Source organism: Ammospiza nelsoni, chromosome 13 (assembly GCF_027579445.1).
Source record: "Ammospiza nelsoni isolate bAmmNel1 chromosome 13, bAmmNel1.pri, whole genome shotgun sequence".
In the NCBI taxonomy this organism is placed as follows: Eukaryota; Metazoa; Chordata; class Aves; order Passeriformes; family Passerellidae; genus Ammospiza; species Ammospiza nelsoni.
The window spans coordinates 20,140,945-20,146,765 of NC_080645.1; positions in this window are offsets into that span (position 1 = coordinate 20,140,945).

A 5,821-nucleotide genomic window follows, 5' to 3' on the forward strand; every position below is an offset into this window, starting at 1 on the left:
AATTATATAGAATATTACTTATATAATATATATTATTATATACAATACATGTATTATATGTAATATTTTTATATATAGATAAATCTATAATGCATAAAAATATTTATGTATATTAAAATAAATTTAAAATAAATGAATAAATATAAAATTAATAATATACATATAAGTGTATGTATAGTAACATATTATTTACTACATAATATATATATTATATATATTATATTTATACATATAAATAGATAATATATGTATATTAAAATAAATATAGAATTAATAATAAGCATATAAATATATGTATAATAATGTATTCTTTATTATATAATATATATTATACAATGTATATAATACATATAATATAGGTAATATTTTTTATATATAGATAAATATATATAATATATTAAGTATATATGTATATTAAAATAAATTTAAAATAAATAAATAAGTATATAAAATTAATAATAAACTGTGGGATCTCAGCACCTCAGGATGGAGGTGCAGAGAGGCCGAGACCACCCTTGGGGGGCTCGGGAGTCCTGGAATGTTGCCAGAAGTGTCTGGTGGCTGGACTTTGATCCTACACAGGAGACGACACCCGTATGAGGATGGGAGGAATTCACTGGGTGAATGGTGAAGGGATAAGTTAATCAGAGTGTAAAACACAGGGTTTAGGATTTCTGTACAGGGGGGTCTAAAGAAGTAAGATGGAGGAATTGGGGCGTGTCCTGTCCTTCTTCTTCTTGGCCTCCATCTTCTGTGGTGATGGTGGCACTTTGGGATTGGTTATTACTAGAAGTGCACCGGTTAATAAGGGTAGAAGGTATTGGGGAAAAATGATAAATATTGTACACGTAACTTCGGGTATAAAGATAAGTGACCGCCCGGGGGCTCGCAGTGTGCTCATGGCTGGCTGCTGTGCAGACCTCTGTCGGGCTGAAAGAAAATCTTTTAGATAAACAATTAATAAACACCGAGACCGAGACAAGATCAGAAGTCTCTCCTCGTCCTTTGAAGCGCCGGCTCTTCAAGGCCATCCCTGGGCCTTTCCAGGCCACCTAAACAGCCGAGAAAGCGACAAGTGGCACCCCTGAGCTATCTCCGGTCATAAATCAGCCGGGAGAAACAGAAAACCTACAATAAACAACTTTATGGCAACCAACAACTGCTCATTTCTCCTTGAAGACCCCAGGCCCAAGACCAGCTCACTCTGCCTTCAGCCTGTCCCTGCACAGCTCAGCCTGTGTTAAGTGTCAAGCCCAGGGTTAAGTGTTACTCCTTGCAGTGTGTCTGCATTTCCAGGAGTTGGTGTTTTTTGTCTGATATTTGCAAGGGTGATTTTTTTTTAAATCTATACAAAAATAAAACCAGTGAAAATCAAGTATGAGTCCAAAGGTGTGTTGCGGAGTTTGCTCCCTCGAGCAGCAGGGTTTGTGTTACTCCTGCAATCCAGAGCCTGCAGTCCCGGTCCCGGTCAGGGCCGGTTTTTTCTCAGATGTTTTCCCCGCTCACCCCCGGTGCTGCCCCTGCCTGGAAGGGTGACCCAGGGCAGGGTGAGCCCTCCCTGGAGAGCAGAACCCGAGAACAAATCCCAGCCAGGACCCAGAGGCTGCCGGCTCTGCTGTTCGGCAGCTTGTCTGCTGTTTGGAAATGCAAACGTGGGCTGCGTCTGCAGAAAATAAAGATCCCCCAAAACTCCCCATTCGATTTAATAGTAAAACACCGGTGCATCCTAACAAATAAAACACATCTTTTGTCGTGGAAGAACTGCTTTGGAATTCTACAGAGGAGTGCCCAATGCAGAAGCTGGAGAAAGGAGGGACCTGGTCTCCCTTTGGCAGCCTAGAAAGTGACTTTATGGCAGAATTATTATCAAACCTCCCTCAGCAACAACACTGGAATGAGATTTTATGCACTGAACTCTTCGTTATATTTTCCTGAGATCACAGAGGTTACTTGGGGTCATTTGAGGCCCTTAACAGGGTTATTTTAGGTCATAGGGGTCATTTGAGGTCATGGTCGAGGTTACTTGAGGTCATAGGGGTCGTTTGAGGTCATGATTGAGGTTACTTGAGGTCATAGGGGTCGTTTGAGGTCATTGGGGTTACTTGAGGTCATTTTATCATTTTTCCTTCATCCAGGGGTTACTTGAGGTCATTTTGAGTCCCTCTTTGGGGTTACTTGAGGTCATTTGAGGCCCTGATTGGGGTTACTTGAGGTCACTGGGGTCATTTGAGGTCATGATCGGGGTTACTTCAGGTCACAGGGGTCATTTGAGGTCATTGGAGTCTTTTTTAATTGATCTGGGGGTTACTTGAGGTCATTTATGTCTCCATTAATTGATTTGTGTCTCCATTAATTGGTTGTCCGAATGTGGACACAGGGGTTCCTTGGGGTCATTTGTGTTCCCATTAATTGATTGTGGGGTCAAATGTGGACACAGGGATTAATTCTTCTGAGCTGTGGCCAAATGGGAAGGGACACTTTGGTGTAATGGACCCAACAGTGCCAGTCCAGTCCAGGGGACCCCAAGGGCTCAGGTGACAGCAATGGCCTGTGGTGTCACCATCCTCTGCCCTCTGTCCTCTCTGACAGAGGCTGGTTATTAGCTTTATTAATATTTATTATTAATTAGTAATATTTGTTTATTGTATTAGTATTTATTATCATCTCCTGTAAGCAGCAGCATCTATGGAATTGGTGTTAGCCCTTAATACAATCATCAATAAATTCTACTGTTGAGATTACATTATCTATTAAATTATCTATTAAATCTATTATCTAAAAATTATCTATTAAAATTATCAAAAATTACCTATTAAATCTATTAAATTCTATTTGCAATATTATCTTTTAGGATCCAGTAGTACAATCACCTATTACAACCCAAAACTATGATTATTTCTTATAATAAAGAAATTTATTAATATTATAAAAATTATATAAGTATTGTAGAAATTAATATATTATTATAAAATTATATATATATTTATATATTATTATACATAGTTATATATAGTATATATATTATTTTATATATATTATACATATTATATATTATAATCAATATTACATAAAATAATTATATAATATTAATATAGTATATATAGTTATATAATGTATTAATATTATATCATTATTTCTTATAATAAAGTAGATTTATTAATATTGGCATTTAGCAATGTATTATTAGCTGCCACAGGGGTGTAAATGCATCCTATTGGAACCTCCATGGGATTATGGAATTCCCTTCCCAGCCTTCTGTTTGTGGGAGCAAACTCCTCAACTCAGCTTGGAGTCTTTATTTTTCACACAGATTTAAAAAAGCCTTGCAAGTATCAGACCAAATAAATCCCAACTCCTGGAAATGTTCGCAAAATCCAAATAAAAATATATCCAAGCCAAAGCTTTTTGCTGGGACAAAACCCCTGAGATGTCCCTGACTGCTCTGTCTCATCTTGATTTTGGGGGCTGTGCTGGCTCCAGCCTTTCAGGAGGTGCAGAGAGTGAGAAGGTCTCTAAATATCATCCCAGATCTCCAGAAATTTCCCTTGAGGCTGCCAGAGCAGGGAGGGAGCCCCTGGTTTGCAGCCTGGAGCTGCACAGAGCCTGATGAGCCCCCCAAGCCCAGACTTTCACCTCAGTACCAGCGAGCCAGCAAATCCCAGTGTGTGGGACCACCAGGAATGTGACATTGGCCAGAAATTTCCCCCCAGCCTGCCAGAGCAGGCAGGGAACCCCTGCTTTGCAGCCTGATAAACCAGCCCCCTCCAAGCCTACAAAAATCAGCAAATCTTTAAATTCCCTTCCCACCCAAACCACCCCAGGACTCTCTGCCGGCTGCATCAATGGGTTTTTTCCCAGTTTCATCCCCAAACTGGGGAGGATGGGAGGATGCAGCCCCACAGCAGAGGCACAGCCCCAAATTCCCTGCAAGCTGCTGCCAGCCCTCCCAGCAGGGCCCTAAATCCACCCGGCCCTCCCTGGCTCCAGCTGGCTGAACAAGCTGGCAACAGCAGAAAGAGAGGAAAAGCCTCTTCTGCTGAGGGAAAAAAAAAAAAAAAAAAAGATTGGGAGAAGTCTCCATAAATCCTGAGGCAGTTACTGGTGGAGAGGACTCCCCTCCTCCTGCTCCACACTGCAGCACAAATTATGGCCCCAGCTCCGCTGTTGTTCAGTGATGAACATCTGAAAAGGCTGTGACAGATGAGAGGAGGGATGATTTAACAGCCATAAATCCAGCCAGCTTAGAGGTGTTTTTACAACCAAACCCATCTTGAATCCCCTCTGTTATGAATACTTATCACTCCCAGACACCGCCACAATGGAAAGATTTTTAACAGCTTTAATAGAGAGGCAATAAAAGCCCCAGAGCCGGGCGAGCAGCCGTCCTTTGATCCCTCCCGAGGGAGGGAGAGGGGCTGGGAGCGGCTCCCTGGGCTCAGCCTCGAAGGAGCGGAGCTGCAGCAGCCTCTGGGCTGGCCCTGCCTTTAACGGATGGGTGGGATCGCCCCAGAGCTGGATCAGCTTTCCCAAAGCTGCTGCGTGGTGTAATTAATGGTGTAATTAACACCGTGCAGGGAAGGGGGACAGGCTGTGCCTACTGTGACATCCAGTACCTGCTCCAGGGGCTCCTCCTGCATTCCCACCTGCCCTGGCCCACCTGCAGGGACTTAAACCAAGGCTGGCTCCAGCTGACCCTCTTGGGTGTGGTGACACCACTTTTTTAACTTTTTAACAGTAAGGACTAAATTGGCTCAATGGCCACCACCTGAGCAGGACAAGGACGCTGTCCCTTGGCACTTCACAAGCAGGACAGGACACCGTCCCTTGGCACTTCCCCAGCAGGACAGGGATGCTGTCCCTTGGCACTTCCCAGAGCTCAGGAGATCTCCCAGCTCCAGGGTAACTGGTCATTCATGGATCTGCCACCCTCCCAGGCTGGGATTCAGCAGCCCCAAATCTCATCCCCACTTCCTAAAGTGCCTCCCAAAACAATTCTAAGCACCCAGGCAGCAAAACCAGGAAAAGGGAGGTGCCAGGGGGCACCTGCTGCAAAGGGCACGTGGAGCTGGGCAAATACCCCAGGAACAAGCCCCTCCCTTCCTATACACACAAACTTATCAGGCACAGCCGGCTGATAAGGAACTCAGCAGGTGGAGGGAACAGAACTGATCCCAGGCTCTTTGTTTTCCATAGCTGAGCAGTCCACGCCCAGGGAAAACATCCAAGCCTTGGGGCTGGTGGGTTTCCCTCCTGCACAGGGGTAATTCAATAAAAACAAGGAGCAGGGAAAGCTCCTTCCTAAGAAAAACGTGGCTAGCAAGAGAGAAACCAGCCCTGCAGGACAAGGAGCAGGCTCAGCTTGGCCACACAGAGACCTGAGGGGACGTGGACTCTGAATCCTGGCTGGAATGTGACATTCCCACCTGCTAACCTAAGGGAACAGCTTTTCTTTTAATAAGATAATACTGAGTAATTGATTTTTAAATACACTGAAATCAAATGTCCCAAGGCCAGAGCAGGATCCCAGCTCTGCCATCAGCTCCAAGGCTGCTGGCAGAGATGGAAAGCACAAGGGAAAAGAAAATAAAAATGAAATCTCCTTCAAGTGCCTCTCTGGCTCCGGGGCAAATGTGAATATCTCCGTAAAAGGTACAACAATTTTTCTCTATTAAAAAATAGATCATCAAAAGGGAGAAGCTGGTGGAGGCACCAGGGACCACTGAGGTTGAACAATGTAGAGAAAATCCATCTGCTTAAAAAACACAACAACAATTGAGAGAAAATATTCATTTCTAAGATAATTTATTCCAATCTCTCTCTC